Here is a 17470-nt window from a genome sequence, read left to right as displayed (position 1 = left end):
TTCAATAAGACCAAGTGCAAGGTGCTGCAGCTCGATCAGGGTAGACACAAGTATAAGTACAGGCTGGGAAGTGAATAGGTTGACAGTAGCCCTGCAGAGAAGGACTTGACGGTACCAGTGGATGAAAAATTGGGCATGAGCTAATAGTCCATGCTTGCAGCCCAGAAGGCCAGCTGCATCCTGGGCTGCATCAACAACAGAGGAGTAGCCAGCAGATCAAGGGAGGTGATTGTGCCCCTCTACTCTGCCCTTGTGAGGTCCCATTTAGAGTCCTTTGTCCAGGTCTGGGGCCCCCAGCACAATAAGATTATTGAACTGTTAGAGTGGGCCCAGAGGAGGGCCATGAAGATAATCAGAGGGCTGGAGCACCTCTGCTATGAAGGAAGGCTGAAAGAGCTGGGGATGTTCAGCCTGGAGAAGAGAAGGCTCCAGGGTGGCCCTATTGCAGCTTTTTAAAACTTGAAAAGGACTTATAAAAAAGATAGGGAGCAATTTTTTACATGGGCAGATAGTGCTAAAACAAGAGGAATGGTTTTAACCTAAAGAGGGGAAACTTAGAATGGAGGTTAGGAAGAAATTCTTCACTCAGAGGGTGGTGAGGCACTGGAACAGATTGCCCAGAGTAGTGGATGCCCCATCACTGAAGGTGTTCAAGGCCAGAGTGGGTAGGGATTTGGGCAACCTGGGCTAGTGGGAGGTGTCTGTGCCACCGGAGAGGGGGGAGAGCTAGGTGATATTCCAAACTAAGACATTCTGATTCTATGATTCTGTGATGTATTTTGCTGGATTTGCTTTTTCTCAGAAAATTACATTTTTTGTTTATTATTTTATTATCAAATAGTATTTTTATTGTCATGTTTGTAATAAATGACACATTTATTCAAGTTACAGTAGTGAAAATGAATACAGTAACACTTGTAGTAGAAAAAAGATATGAAGTAGAAAAACCTTGTAATAGAAAAAGAAATATATGGAAAAGGATATAATTAAAGAACAGAGGGCTCAACTTTGTAATTCCTTAAAATAACATCTTCCAAATATCAGCTATTTGTGTACCATGTGACAGACAGGAAGCTTGGGTAGCTAGGAACATTACAGCTTTGGATCAGCTATTATCAATGTGATTATCGTACACAACATATGCAATATACCCTCTACATCTCCCATACGACACTGAAAACTCTTGAGTAAGAAAGAAAAGAAAAGAAAAGAAAAGAAAAGAAAAGAAAAGAAAAGAAAAGAAAAGAAAAGAAAAGAAAAGAAAAGAAAAGAAAAGAAAAGAAAAGAAAAGAAAAGAAAAGAAAAGAAAAGAAAAGAAAAGAAAAGAAAAGAAAAGAAAAGAAAAGAAAAGAAAAGAAAAGAAAGGAAAGAAAAAAGAAAAGAAAAGAAAAGAAAAGAAAAGAAAAGAAAAGAAAAGAAAAGAAAAGAAAAGAAAAGAAAAGAAAAGAAAAGAAAAGAAAAGAAAAGAAAAGAAAAGAAAAGAAAAGAAAAGAAAAGAAAAGAAAAGAAAAGAAAAGAAAAGAAAAGAAAAGAAAAGAAAAATGAAAAGAAAAAGAAAGAAAGAAAGAAAGAAAGAAAGAAAGAAAGAAAGAAAGAAAGAAAGAAAGAAAGAGAAAGTGAAAAAGAAAGAAAGAGAAAAAGAAAAAAAAACTTTAAAAATTTGTGAAGGAAACAAGAAAAAAAGCAACCAGCTAAAATATGCATACCTTCAATATTTAATAGGTTATCTACAGGAGTGGAAAATATTCATTTTTGAGCTATTAATCACTACTCTTCCTAAACAGGTGCAATATAGCCTAAATTTAATGCTTTTTTTTTTTTCAGTGTCGATTTACATCTCTCTTTTTTTTTTTACATCTTTTTTTCTTTCTCATCCCAAAAGTATTCCCTTGAAGCCAAGCATTCTCCTGCACTCAAAACATTCTGATAATGTGTTAGTCAGTTCTTGCATTTCACTGATCTTAACAAAAATGGCATCAAGACTCCATTTTTCTCAGTTTAAAACCATGCAATAGGCAGCAAAGAGTCCTGTGTCTTTGTTTCTTCAGAGAAAGACAGCATGGTGGCTGCTGGCTATGGCTGAGGTGTTGGTCAGAGTGACAAAAACAAACAAGCAAACAAACAAAAAACAAACCACCACCAACAACAAAAGCACCCTAAAACCTTGGGGAAAACAAAGATCCTCTGCCAAGAAATGGGTGAGTTCCATGAACTTAGATTTTTTAGCATTTCTCAGAGTTTCTTTGTGCTTTCTGGAGGACTTTTATAATGCACAGATGATCATTGAGAAGGAAAGTGTGTAGCTCCCAAGATGATGTAGGTATTATCTTACACTCCTGGCAATGGGAAGTGTTTTACAGTACAACTTGACCATGAGAAATGACATTAGCATTTTTCTTGATGTCACCTCCTCCAAATGAGATAGCATTTTATTTCAAGGCCCATTTTCCCCTGTTACACACCAGCTTCTCATATCTTCTGTCTTCACAAAGCTAGCACTGTTGCCCATCCCCAGCATCTTTCCCATGTTTTTGCCACAGATCCTTGTAAGATCAGTCTTCTTTTTGCACATATTATCTTCCATCCCCACACCAGACAGCTCCACTAAGCAGGGAAAGATTTAACTTCTGTGAATGTAGATTTTCTAAAACAAATATTTTAACACATTACAATTAGGATGTCAGCCTAATGCTAAAATGTCTTAAAAAAAAAAAAAAAGCGTTGTATTTCCTTATTTTTTTTTTTAGTTGTAATCTTTCATATTCTTTCTGTATCAGTAATTCTATGGCTTCTCCACTTTTTTATAGATCTCAGCAGGGGGATTAAGAGCTCTGTTTTTAGCTTTACTTCTTTTCTGTACTCATTTTCAATATTATTTTTTAAATGATTTTGAACTATGTTATTTATATAATGGGTATATACATATACAACATCTATGTGTGCATAAACAGTGATGTATAAAAATATAACTTCAGAAAATGGATTTGGATTAAAGGACATATATGCATATATTGCCCCTTCCCTGGAGGCTATTTGCCCTGTTCCTGGAGGTGTTCAAGGCCAGGTTGGACAGGGCCTTGGCCAACCTCATCTAGTGGGTGGCATCCCTGCATGTGGCAGGAGGGGTGGAGTTAAATGACCTTTAAGGTCCCTTCCAACCCAAGCCATTCTATGATTCTTTGATTCTGTGATTCTATGATGTATTTCATATATAGGGAATAAAGAAAAAAAAAAGACATATCCCATTTTCATCTGATATGTTCTGATTCGTCTGATATGTTCTGATTCATCTGATATTAACTGATATGTTGGGCTTTGCTTTGTTTCTCTAGAAATTGAACTTAACTTTAAATGGCACGTAGTCTAAAAATAGATAATGAAATAGTGAAGGTAAAACAGTTCAAAATACTTGTTATAAAGTATGATTTTTTCATATGTCGATGTCTACCTTTGTACATACTATGTTAAGCATGGGAAAATGTTTTTAATCCAGAAAATGAACACAAAGTAACTGAAAAACACAATTTATTTCATTCTTACTGCTTTATTATTGAAGAACTCCTTTTTAATTGCAACGTGGGAGAGTGGAGTTTACTACAAAAAGAAAATGACTTGTCTTTAGAACACAAGAATTTGATCGTGTGCTACTGTTGCCTGCCAACAATGAGCTAAAGAGGTTAATGGATCATAGCTCTGGCAAACAGCCATGCTACCTCCAGCTCGATACATTTAACTGCGTAATCTGGGTTGAGGTTTGGTGCTGTTTGTTTTTTCCTGTTGGTGGCTTTGTTTTAAATCAGGGCATGAGTCGCTGGTAAATAGAAGTTAGATTTTATCCGATCTTTTCCTGAAAACAGCACCACTCATCACTGGATTTCCACAGCTGGAGGAGCGAGGGACAGCAGCAGTGGCCTCCTGCGCTCGGAGGCTCCTTGCTCCGCAGGACACGGGCACGGAACTTGCGTGGGGGGAGAGGGAGGGCTGTGGGGATCTTTCTTCTTTATTTTATTTTATTTTATTTTATTTTATTTTATTTTATTTTATTTTATTTTATTTTATTTTATTTTATTTTATTATTTTATTTTATTTTATTTTATTTTATTTATTTTTATTTTATTATTTTATTTTATTTTATTTTATTTTTTTATTTTTTTTTTTTTTTTAAGGCACAGAGGTTGAGAGAGAGAACTACAGCCGGGAAGGACAAGCACACCAAAAGTACATAGCTCCCCCTCTCCCATCTTGCACGCTTCTTGGGTACGCTGCTGCAAGAGGCAGGCAGCGGCGGCAGCGTTACAATGCGAATCACAAAGCGAGCAACTTCCAATGCTCTTGTGGCTATTTTGGATTTCTCTCCCGAGAACGGGCTTTTTTTGGTGTGTGTTGCCCCCCCTCCGACCCTCCCTTTCCATAGGATTGTTATAATTATTCTCTCCCTCCCTCCTTCTCCGCTGGCTCCCCACTCCCCGCCACGAAACCCGGCAATAAGGATGCACCGTCCTCGGTCCTCTTTCGGCAGGTCACTGCGCTCGGGCGGAAGGTGAGCCGGGCTGGGGAAGGAGAAGCGTTTGCAGGCAGGAGGAGAAGGAGCACCGCACCGCTGCCCGGCTGAGGCGGGCCCTCGCCGCCTCTTCCTCATTCCGCCGCGGTTGCTCCTGGGGGCCGCCGGCAGCTCCCGCGCGCAGCAGCCCCCCAAATCCCCCCCAGACCTCCCCGGCCTCGTCCCGGGGAGGCCAGCCTCCGCTTCTCCCGGCGGAGCCCGGCCTCTGCCCGCGGAGGGGCCGCGCAGCGCCGGCGGAGGGCCCTGCCCTGCACCTGCCTCGGCGGGCTGGGAGGGAGGAGAGGAAGGAGGGAAGAAGGGAGGGAAGGAGGGAGGGAAGGAAGGAGGGAGAAAGGAGGGAGAGAGGGAGGCTCCTCCGTGCGCGGGGAGAGGCTCCGGCTCTCAGCTGGGCGCTCCCGGCAGCTGCTGCCGTGCTGCACCGCGGGCGGTGGCGGCTCCCGGCGCGGCGGGAGCGCGCCTGTGCCGCGGGACCGCAGAGCTTCGAGGCGGGGGGCTCGGAGCTCAGCCGGGAAGTACAGCCAGAGAGTTGCGCTGTTTTCTGTTTCTTTTCTTTTTTTCTTTTTTTTTTTTTTTTTTTTTTTGGAGATTAAGCTTTTTTACACCAATTATTTTTAATCACCCCCCCCCTCCCTCCCGCCCCTCTCCCACCCGACTGCGGTGCGTGTGCCACCAGGGGAGGATGCGCGGCTCCCCCAGCCCAAGCCCCGGCAGCTCCGGCCGCGGCGGCGGGGCGCGGGGGGCCGCGGAGGGCCGCGGGGCCGGGGGCGCGCTGGGCCGCACCTGGCCGCGCCGTGCTGCGACCCCCCAACTCCGCCACCTCTCGCCGCTGCCCCTCGCTGCCTGAGCGCCCGCTCGGCCGTGCCCGGCAGCGCACACGCACCGAGGCACTCACTCACTGACTCGCAGCACTCTGCCGAGCTGCCCAGGCTGCCGAGCAGCGCCGCCAGGAGCCCCCTTCCTTCCTCCCTCCCTCCTTCTCCTCCTCCTCTCTCGCTCCCGCCGCTCTGGAGGATGCCCGGTAAGTAGCGGCGAGGACCAGCACCTCTGCCGGTGCGTGATCTCACAGCTTAGGGACCGCTTTATAATGCTGCCGCCCGCCGGGGGAGGGCGCGGGGGGGACGAGGGGAGGGGAGAGGAGATGACAGCGATCCGAGGCGGGAGGCGGCGGGGCTGGCCGGGTGCTCCTCAGAAGGACTTTTAGCTGCGCGCCCCGGGCTCGGATGTGGGCGCCGAGGGACGGGGTCCGTGCGCCGCAGCGGGCACCGGCCGGGGCGGGGGCACCTCGCCTGCGCTGCGGGCTGCCGCCTGCTGCACCGCGGTGAGTACGGGGCTCCGAGCCGCTCCGGGGTCCCCCGGGGACGAGGGAGAGGTGGAGGGTGCCTTGCCGGGCTAGGGGCCCTCGGAGGTGGCTCCGCTCCGCGCTTTGCCGGAGCCGGGGTGCGGAGCGCACGGTGCCCCCAGTGCGCCCCGGGGCCGGTGCCCTGCTCTCCCCGCCTCGGTTTTGGAGGCGTCCCCTGGGGTTGCCGGCGGGTCCGGTGTTTTGTGGAGCCCGGAGATCCGCCGGGCGCTCACCTGCGGGGGGGGCGGGCGGCCAGGTGCCCCAGCACCACGGCCACACCGTGCCCGCCTCTCCCCTGCCCCTGTCCCGTGCCGTGGGCTCCAAAAGCGGCCGTCCCCCAGGGAAGGAAGGCTCGATGTTTGCAAAACACTCGCCTTCGACTCAGCGCACGGCGGTGCTGAGCTGGGGCTTGCGCACGGCCAACTCCTCGCAGCCCGGCGTCCCAGCCCGCTGCCGAGTGCCAGAGGGCAGCGGGGCTTTGCTTCGGCTGCACCGCCGGGCGTCATGTGCGGGAAAGGCAGACAAAAGCTGGTGGGTGCTGCAGGTTGAAAAGTGGGTTTTGGTAAAGCGGATTTTGGTAAAATGTTTTTCTTACTTTTAACTTTGACAATGATGTCTTTTCTCACTGCGTTTTACAACCTGGGCATGATCACTCTCGCATTGACTTCAGAGAAAGAAGGTTTTGGCCAATGCAGAGTACTTTTCAAATGAAGGGGACTGGGCAGAAGGCTTTGAGAGGGTGAAGTGAGAGAGACGTGTAAAAGAAACTTCATTTCAAAAAGATAGCCTTTTAACTAAAGAGATTTAGCTGCACTCTGCCAGAAATATCTTCTGGATTGTCATTCCCGCTTTGCAGTGAACAAGTATCAGGATGATTTCTTGATGTGTTTGACATCAAGATGGACTGAAGCCCATTGTTTTACCCACAGATATTACAAAATATTACCAGATTCACGCCTTATACTATTCTGGTGTTGTATATCTTTTTTCTTACTAAAAAGTTGGAAGCAGTGGGAGACCAGATACAGAGCTCGCTGAGGCTACTGGATGGGCTCGCACTGACTTCAGTGGTGTGTGGATCAGGCCCAGAAAGGTTCGATAGAGGGGTAATAGGAGAGATGTGGTACACTGTGTAAGGAAAGGTGTTGCATAAGCATTTAACTCATGATCAGCCTCCCTCTAGGGAGGAGAAAAATCTAAATGTGCATTACTTTCTTATTCAGTTTTAAAGAACTGTTTCACAACACAGATACAAATAAGAAATAATGCTTCTGTTTAATAATTAAAATGACCATATTCATATGGACTGCAAAGATTTTATGAAAGGAAAAAAAAAAAAAGATCCATTAGCAAATGGAAGCTCTAGTTCACCGAACATCTTCTGTTCAGTGCAATATTTAGACTTATTTAGAATAGTCAGATATATAATTAAATATCATACAAAAAATTAATATCCAAATGGCAAAAGTTATTCTTACTCCTGTAACCTGACTAACTTCTCACTTGGTTGGAATGTATTTAAAAAGAAAGTGTGAAGAAATGCTTTTATTTTACTTTATTTTCAAATCTGAGTGCTGAAAGAACTCCCAAAATACTACTAGTTGTCCACTACTTGTCAAGTATCAGAATTATGACCATATCTCATGAAGACTTTGACTATTACATTGTGATAAGTAAGTGTTTCATAAGAATAATAACCTTTCTCAGTTAGGGTTCAATAATAATGTTTCCGTTCTATGCACAAGTGTGTGTTAATACGCAAGTGTAGAAAAAGTTTGAGGTGCTGCATTTCTCCTTCAGCTTTATTTGTAAGCATCTGGTAAATTTATCATTGATGATTGAACTGAATGTACCACATTGTGAACAGATTAAGATATTCATGTTACGAAGGATTTAAAAAAAAAAAAAAAAACACTCTAGAATGGACAAATGCTTCACTGGTTCTTTCTTTCTCTTCTTGCCTTGGAATTACATAGGGGAGATGAAAAATCCTTCCTCAAATGTCATATTATAGGTTCATTTCTGATTTTCCTATGAATTCAAACGTGCCTTTTATTATGTATCATATATGGGAGTGAAGGATACATATTTTATGGGACACTGCATGGAGAAAAATTCATTTTGAGTTTCTTTGTTGCTTCTTGTCTCTATTCTGTCTGCTCTTTACTCACACACCATAATGCCACAATCTATTTTTGCTGATAGGATTTCAATTTCAAGTCAAATGTGAAAAATATAATTATTCCGTATTAAGAGTTTGGGTCTGTTTGTTGTTGTTGGTGGTGGTGGTTGGTTGTCAGTTTGTTGTTTTGTTTTGTTTGTTTGTTTATTTTATGGTTCAGAGCTATGTTTAATTCTCTTTCCTTGTTTGGATGAGGAGAGTCAGTAGTTCACAAAATTATGATATATACTTGAATAAATCTTCTGTTTTGTCCTGAGAGCCATTGGTGTGAAATTCTATATTCTTTTCACTTTGATGTTCCAGTACTTCCTCCTCATATGTGCATGTGGGAATACAGCCAGGTGTTCTTGTGGACAGCATCTGCAAAATAGGAAGTGTCTTTTTTTTTTTTTTTTTTTTTTTTTTAGTTTTACCTGTAACTGAAGAGTATATAAAATTTGATTATATAAGGCAGAGTCAAAGGAAGCAAGATAATGAAGTACAGAGAACCGCTTGGAGAAGATTTTGAATTCCTGTTACTCACTTCTAGCATCTTTATAAACCTCACCCTGTAGAACAAGTGCTGCTTACCTTAATTCAGATATCTCTTTTTCTAGGCTACTACAAATTTGCTGTCATTTGCCTGACTCTGAAACATGTTTATGGCATTGTATTACTGTGTTATTACGTGAACAGTCACAGGTGTTTACAGGTCTCAGTGTTCAAATATAGGAAATAATCATAGAGAGATTATTCAAAACTGACTTTGTGATTATTACATCTTTAAAAAACTTTTTCAAAATAAATTTTATCATTTGTTAATGACAGAAGACATTTGTCAGATAATTTATTTAGGACTATATTCTTATATCCAGCAATTTAAGAACAAAAAGCTTCCACTGTAGCTCAAATCAATCAAAATATTGGTTTTAGGTTATACATTGTACATATGGAACCTGGCATGTAAAGCAGATGGTATGTAAAATTATGCATAGCATGTCTGGAGAGCCATACAATATCCAAATGCAGTGCAACAGAACAAGGAAAGAATGCCACATTCGCATGTAACTTAAAATATCAGTCACTGGCCTATGTCTAGTCTCAGCTGCACTTCGTTTTCATGTATGTGTGTGTATGTGTGTGTGTGTTTGTGCATGTACATATGTTCAATTTCTTCTTACTTAATTCAAGACCTTTCCTTTATAGTATGATCTTCCCTAGAAAAGCGTTCAGGCTGAAATGATATGGCATTGGCTGAATGAAATAAAGGTGGATAGAGAAGGAAAACTAGTTTGGTTTAGTTTTGGTTTACAATGCAGTTGCACACAAATTTAAAAACTAATCGAGAACTGAAGTGTTAGTCTTGTAAAGAAAATAGCCAAACACTGTTTGCTACCAAGACTGGGTTCTTCTGTATTATTTACGAATTTCATTTGCCCAGCCCCGCGATAGTACTTAGTAGTACTTCTGGCCTGTTACATAAATACTGTGTTAGCACCACACATTCTCTCTCTCAAGCATTACAAATCTGTAAGCTCAACTTTTCTTCCTGGAAAAAAAAAAAAACAAAAAAACTATTACTGTGCATTGTTAACATAGCAGATGAAATGATCATTGCAGAAAGATTCACTTCAACAAAACCATTAAATAAATATTAGTCTTTAAGCATTTGCTAACTTCAAAGGGACCTAATCACACATAGAAAGAGTTTTGTTGTATACAGATGCTTTCCTGACCAATGACCATGAAAAGCAATATTTTTCCAAAGTTTATTCAAGTGTTTAAATGTGTGCTTATGAAATACAGTCAGTCACACATCTCTCTCTCTCATTTGCAGGGGAAAAGTTTGAAATGTTTCTACTTAAAATAAATAAATAAATAAATAAATAAATGTATATGAGTGCTGCAAGCCATTAACTATTTTAAAAAGATTTGGGTAACAATAGTCTTTGATGGTATTTCTAAACCAAATGAGCTATTATAGACAAGATTTGAAAGATGAAGTTTATAATGAAAGATTGCCACAAAATTAAATATAATGTCAGGAACCAATACTATATAAGTTAGAGTTTACTAGCTAATTTTTTAAGATCCAGCCATTTTTCAAGGAGGCAAATTTAAGGAATGATCCCCTGTTTAAACTGTTGAATATCCCCAAATATTTTTAAGGTTTTAAAGCTACCTGAGTTGATATAGAATGTCTTATGTTACAAAAAAAATGTGTTCATTCCTGGTACTTTTCATGCCCTGGCACTTTTAGTCCATATGCATCTTCTTGCTTGCGAGCAAATGTTGCTTGAGAAAATATAACTTTCTGGGGGATTAAAGTAGCACATTTACCCTGATATGTTACACAACAGTGTCTATCAATCCATTCCTCTTTTGGAGTTGAAAGAACTTTTATCCATTCTAATCATTTTAATACAATCTTGTATTATAATGGCTTGAACAATCTTGACTGCACACAGTTGCTGGAGTCTCCAAAGGACTGTCATAAATAAAACTATGAGACTCTATTGTAACAGACAAATATTCAGAATCTACCAAGGGATGACAAGATTCTGCATTGAAGCACAAATCACTACAAAATGTCTGTGAATACCAAAAAATGATTGGTAGGAGGACATCGTGAACCAGTTTATGATCTATATATATATGTACTATTTTTTTCTTTAAAAATATATAAAGGAAATATTGGTATTAATGGATTAATCCTATATATAATTAATTGGAAACTGAGCCAACGAATAAGGGATTTGTCCTCTACAACGGTTACTTTAGCTTGCTCAGCAGCACGTAAACTTTCTACACTAGCTGACAGACTCTTAACTTAAATCAAAACCTCCCTCTGCAACCTGGCATTGCTACTATGATGACAGCATCAGAAAACTGGCATTTCATGGGAGTCAGTTTACATCAAAGGAAATGGATTTACTCTTCAACCTAGATTCTGTGCAGACAGGTTTGTTTTCATTTTTCTTCTTACCATGTACTAGTACAGAAGGCATGGCTTTTGCCAGAAATGCAGATACAACTGAGTTCGGCAGAAAATGTAACTGAACTTAGAGGCAAAGTTGGAAATAGTGGAGACATGGCAAACTGAGGTTAAAATATACAAGGATTAGTTTTGTTTTGTTTTGTTTTCTTTCATGAGAAGAAAAATATATTATTTCATTAAACAATCTTTAAGAGAGAAGTAAAATGGAAAAATTAAAGCAACTGAGGTTAAAAATAAAATTACAAAAGTTAAGTTATCTAACATGTTCCTGCCACAGGAACAGTAACTAAAGATAGTAGGTTGGGAGCTTCAAAAGAAGACAAAAGACAGAAAATAACCATTTCACATCTTGGAAATCTAGATGGCCCCAGCAGATTTTATGTGTATCTGCATACACATTTATCTATGTATTTATACACACTCTTTTCTTTTTTTAATATAAAAATATGCATAATTTCCAACTTTGTTATTGTCTGGTTTCCTCATCCCTAGCAGGAATTTGCTGGTTGTTCTTTCTTTCTGAACAAGAAGACATGGAGGAAGATGTGACAGCACAATAAATAGCTGAGAGTGGTTAAACTCTTTTCTGAAGGTAAAACAACAGGGTCCAATGGTTCTCCTGCAGAATGTTTTAAACCCAAGGCTATAAATAATATCCAGTGCTGCCAAAAAAAAATAAAAAATCCCCTAATCCCGAAAAAGGAGAAAACAAAATGAATCTTCACTTCAGTGTCTGAAGCCAGCGTTACGCTATGTCCTGAAAAACATGAAACTGAAAGATCTTTTCCCAGCTACAGGCTAGTGTCATCTAAAATCACAGTCAAGATCTTCCTTCTATGGCTCAAAAAACAGCTATAATCTTACATGGAAGAGCCAGGAAAGAAGGAACGATCATCCCTGAAGGCAATGTGCAGCTTTAGAAAAACAAAAGATGATATATTTAACACAATACTCAATTTAACACAGCAAATAGATATACCATTTTTAACATTTATTTCTGACGTTGAAAAAGCAGTTACCTGAATTGAGTAGAGTTAACTCTGGCATGATGTCAGAAGTAAGATTTGGAGAAAATTATTTTAAATAATTTCCTGCTGCACATCTTCACCCTTGCAATAGCTGTATAAGTATAAATAATGGCAGAGGTGGCAGCAAATCTCTACTATTTATAATTTCACATTCCTGCCTCTTGTAAAAGGATTAATTTGCAATGTAAAATAAAACAGATTTGCATTAGGGAAAAGGTCTATTGGTATAGACCCTATGAGTAGAGTCAAACAACATGTCTTTATTTGTATTCTGGTGGAAAATTATATTCCTGAATGAAGTAAAATCTGGCTAAAATAATCTATTAGAATCTTTTTTGATAAATAGCTCTAAAAGAGAAAATATGACTGATTAGCTAATTACCAACCAGTCAGTCTTCGCTCAGAGGTAGAAATAATTTGAGAATTAATGAAAATTCCTTCTAGGATTAAGAGCTCTCAGTTTACACATACCAAACAGTTCTGGTTACATTTGACATTAATATCCCCTCTTTCAGTGTCTCATAGTGGTTTCTAACCTAAGAATGAAATGTGCTTCCTTTATATATAACCAAAGTACTCAGGCTTCAAAAAGGTGAGTCATGCAACTGTGGAAAATGAAATAAAGTCCTTCATTCAGGACTTTCCTCACGTAAAATTCTGGAGTGATTGCTTATGGTTGCTTTCCCAGCAGCTCCTTCATGACTGCTATGATCCAGGTAAACATGAATCAACAGCTGTTTGTTCCCTTATATACCAGACCTATGGTCCTGTAACTGCCTTGGCTTGTCTTCTGGAGACTAGCAGAGACTGTTTATGATGCAGGTGTTTGGAGAGACATTTTTTGATACCTCCTTTTTACACAACTTAATAGCAAGAAACAACAAAGGATATATCTCATGACATAAGCCTTACTTACCAGCTTTATACCTACACATGAATTGTTTTCTTTAACAAAAAAAAAAAAAGAGTTGAAAAAGATTTTTCTGTTGTTTAGATTTGACAACTTTCTTCTTCTCCAACAAAGAAAACTAGAAACTTTTGTGGTTTGTTTGCTTCAGAACCAAAAAAAAGTGTATATGTTACTTCAAGATGTGTATATCATTTTCCTTTTCTCTTCTGTTTTTTTTTGCTGGAGAAGCAGGGAGGAATTTCAGTGAGAAAAAGAAAAAAAAAGAAAAAAGATAACATTTTTAAGCTTTCAAATTTTTTTTTTCTTTTGCACACGGTAAAAATGTCTGCTTAATCTCACTTTATTTCATTACTTTGAAAATATTCTGTATTAAATTTAAAAATAAATGATGTCAATGCAAATTGGAGTAAACTTTTTTTATTGCAAAAATCTTGTCTTTGAAAATATTTTAGTCAGCTCTGATGAAAATCAGGGAGTTGGTTGAAATTCCTTTGTTATTTGATTTTTCAGACTTAAATCCTTTGAAACCACAGCTGTCTGTAGAAAAGGTGTGTTTTCATGTTTTCTGTGTGCTGTGATCATAAATTAATTAAAGGTATACTTTTTCTTTCTTTTTATTTTTCCTAGCTATAAAATGATTATTTGTAAAAAATAAAAAATAAAAAACTGAAAAAAAATCTACAAAGTATTGACACAAGACTCTTGATTTGTCCCTAATCAAAATGTTTTATTTCTAAAGTTTAATATTTTTAAATTCATTTTACAACTTCCAAAAAGAATTTTAAAAACTCTAAATGTGTTTCTGGTGAGTAGAATACCTTTTATTTTGTCCTAGAGCACACATCTCTAGAATAGATCACATTTTTTGTCTGATGGATCACAAGAAACTATGATTCTTGGAAAGGTAATCAGATGCTTTCCTGGAAAGGTACTAGCTAGTGAAGTGCTGGTTATTATTTTATTCCTGAATGCAACTCATGTAATGAGGAAGACTTCAGGTGATAACAGAAGGAAAGGAACAAGAAAGTGTTCTTGTTTGGTTGGTTGTCGTTGTTGTTGTTTTGCCATAAATAAAGAAAACAGTGACTGGGAAATCAAATGTGTCTTTCTAACAAGTTTAAGAGGAGAATGTCCTCTGACCATGCAGTATTTAGGCTCAGGATGTAGATACTAAAAGACAATTAGTGGCCATTTGGAAAGAAATCTAATTTGCCTAGCTTACCGCTTCAGGAATTTAAGTTTAATATATGTTGCTTATGTGACTTGACAACGTATCAGTAAGTCATGCTTATGAATGAGACAGCTTGCCTCTGGTCTCGGATGTATACCAGCACCAGTGCATTGGATCAGTATGGAACACACAGCATGGGGAGACACAGCACAGTCCCCAGCACAGTGATAGGCAGAAGCTGGCCACTCACTTATGTTTATCCCCCAGGGACACATGAGAACAGATTTGTCAGGCTTTCTCTCTTTTATTCCAGTAATAATTAGACCATAATTGGCAAAATTTACTGTTGGCCACAGCACATTGTTGATTGGAAGCATGGATTTTATTTTTATTTTTTCCTATCACAGCTGCATTTCTGTTCTTTGCTTATATTTTATGAGTGAATAGCGCAAGGCATCCCTCTAGCCTTGATGTCAGCTAATCATGGCCACTTCCATATGGTTAAACTCTTGTAGCCTCCGGAGCACAGGCTGCGACTAACCTGCCTTTTGGGAGCCGTCCCCAGCCTGGGCACGCGCCCTGGCCGTGCCCAGGAAGCCCTTGGGAAGCAGCTGGTCAAGCAGCCAGGATCAAATGAGGCATTGCCTTGAAAAAAAATATATTTTAGAAAACAACAGTTGAGCATGGACTATTTAATTCACTTGCACAGTTGTAGTCTTAATAGTATTTAGGTCAGTATAATGGCTCCATATACATACACATTATTTATTTGATTTTTTTTCTTTCTGAATGAGAATGAGCTCCACTGATTTAAGTTGTGTTATTACAGCAGAGCATGATGTCTTTATAAATCATGTAAAACAGGCTTTATATTTCTTTGTAAACAGCCATCAACTGTGGTATATACAATAGTGTTCTGAGAGTACCAGAAGATTTAAACGTGATAAAATGTTTTAGGAAATGATAGCTACTTTTCTGCAGTTTCTATTTATAGTTGTTTCTTATTGAATGCTGAGGTCAGTTTGTTGAGAAATTGCTGTTATAGGAAAGCTATTGTCTACAGTACATTTGTTGTCAGAATTTTGTAAAGTATTGAAAAACCTGTTTTAGAAAAGTAAGAATACAAGCACTTCTTCTTAAAGATATGTTATTAACTTTTGCCAGAGAATACAAATGTAGACAAAAATGCTTGATTGGTAGTATATTCAGTATTCTGTGTGTCAGAAAAAAAACCATGTCAAACATTTTAGGGTGCTGTCTCAGAAATCAAACTCCTTCAGTCTTTAAAATACAGACACCCTCAGCTAACAGTGAAAATTAAGCTTATTAAGGGCAGTTGGGTAAACTTTTAATAAGTAAATGCACAACACTGGACTAATTGCATAAAACAAAATAATACTTCAGTTAATTGTGGAGGAAAAATACTTTCATTTTTACTGGTTCTTATCACAAGTTTTCATTTCTTGGTATTTAGCATCACTGTTACATATTTTGCAACATCTACAAGTCACCTTTTTTACTCTTTCTTCATATTTTACTGCTGAGCTTTGGCAAAGTTTTATGAGTGTTTCATGGATGTGGGGCAACACAACCTGAAAAATATTGAAAAATGTATCTGGCTGTGGGTAAATCAAAGTGTCTTACATGAAGCCCAGGACAGATTCTGCTTCTCACTGCTAATCCTTCAGTACCATTTTTGTGGTTCATGGACTACATATAAAAAATTACAGTGTTCCTGGGGGAAGTCCCCTATCAGAGAGAGGACCTTCCAATAGCAAAATAATGGCCTCCAACTATTATGACCTCAGGTATGTGGTTATACCAAGTCCTGGGGGCAAGGTCATGAGGTTCCAGTGGCTTTTCTGGACAATGCTTTTAGTCAGAGCTCCTGGAGGTTGCATTGATTTAATACCTTTGGTGGTTTGAACTTGGGAGAGAGAACAAACCTAAATCTTTTAGCCATTTCTTTCTCTGAGTGAGGCTTTTAGGATTTTATCTCTCAGGGGAGTTTCAAGGAATCTTGACTTTACCATTGTGTAAGCACATATATAAGCTACCTGGTGGACCTAACCTACAAAAATGTGGATCTGAATCTGATAAATAGACAACAGTCAAATAGACAACAGTCAAATATCAGTTTCAGTATTCAGCAGGAGCTATTTGGCTTGACTTACAAAGAAGTGACAAATTTTATTTTTATTTTTTGTAGAAAATTCAGAGGAAGCATATCAGGATTTTAAAATGAGCTTTGTTTTAGAGGTCTGCATGATATATAAATCACTTTGTCTTTCTCTTGTAATCACTGAGTTCCCTAAAATCCTTCATGTTTGGAAAATCATGTTTTAAACATAAAAGCATAGTAATAGATATTGTAAGATTCCTGGTAAAAAAATCTGAAAAAAGGTACTGTATGATTATGATATACCTGTAGACACTGATTTTTAATTTGTTTTTAAATATATATTGTACACACTCACATCAAAACATAAGAGAATTTTATCTGAAGGTAGAGGACGTAATGATTACAGAGAAATGAAAATGTTCTAAAAAGTTTAACATATTTATCAGTGATACTTTAAAAAGAATAGTTAAATAAATAGCTGTCAAACTGTCCTGGAGCTTCTTTTGGTGTGTGGCTGAAGCCTGTCTAGAAACCACAGATGTGTTTCATGTTCTAAAGAACATCCTGCCCCTGGCATATTGCTGTAAGGCCCCTGGTGTCCCTGTCTTTCTCTTCTCTCCCTTCAGTGGGGTCTGCAAGGGTGATAGCTTCCAGCTGGTAACTCCAAGTTATACAGTCCAGGGTAAGAAAAAACTCCTACCAAATGATGGTTCATGGATAGCTGGTCTCAAACTGGGAGCAGACAGAGACTTTACCACAAGCTTGAGGTTTCCTTAGGCATCTGTCTCTCAAAGACGATGTCTTTTCATCCAGACCATTTATTGGAAAAAGCTGCAAAAGCACACTCTAGTTCTGCAAATCTCCCTGCAGACTGCCTCAATCTTAAAACATTGTCACTTGTGGCATTAATATAATCATCTAGTCAATGTTTCAGTCTATGTTATAAAGGTACTTTGGACAGATATTAGGTTGAGACATCCATTGAGAAAGATCATGATGAATTTGGTGACAATATCATACTGGTGCCAACAGCTTCTTATAAGCTACAAGGCAGCGCACGTTCCTTCTGAAAAAGCAGCTGTCACTTTGGCCAAAATTGTTCCTTCTTCTCAACTGCTCTCTGTGTGCAGTAGGCCTGACTGACCCTTGCAAACTAACCTTGAAGCTGCCATTATGGTAA

At 39.4% G+C, this 17470-nt stretch overlaps 1 protein-coding gene and 1 long non-coding RNA gene across 4 annotated transcripts in view; one reads left to right on the top strand and one right to left on the bottom strand.

The window, feature by feature from the left end:
• Positions 1 to 17470, bottom strand: part of LOC310897698 — an 852780-nt gene that overhangs the window by 76911 nt on the left and 758399 nt on the right. The window lies entirely within an intron of this gene.
• Positions 1662 to 17470, top strand: part of HS3ST5 (heparan sulfate-glucosamine 3-sulfotransferase 5) — a 212660-nt gene continuing 196851 nt past the window's right edge. Inside the window, exon 1 of one of the 3 annotated variants that reach the window (XM_083829955.1) lies at positions 1662 to 4540. The gene's annotated coding sequence lies outside the window, so the exon portion shown is untranslated. Of the gene's footprint in view, positions 5580 to 5625; positions 5880 to 17470 lie in introns of those variants that run through there. The other 2 variants (XM_083829954.1, XM_083829953.1) reach the window with 2 other exon arrangements.

The sequence above is a fragment of the Anser anser genome (assembly GCF_964211835.1).
Source record: "Anser anser genome assembly, chromosome: 3".
NCBI classification, from domain to species: Eukaryota; Metazoa; Chordata; class Aves; order Anseriformes; family Anatidae; genus Anser; species Anser anser.
This window is presented reverse-complemented; position numbering and strand designations above follow the sequence as displayed.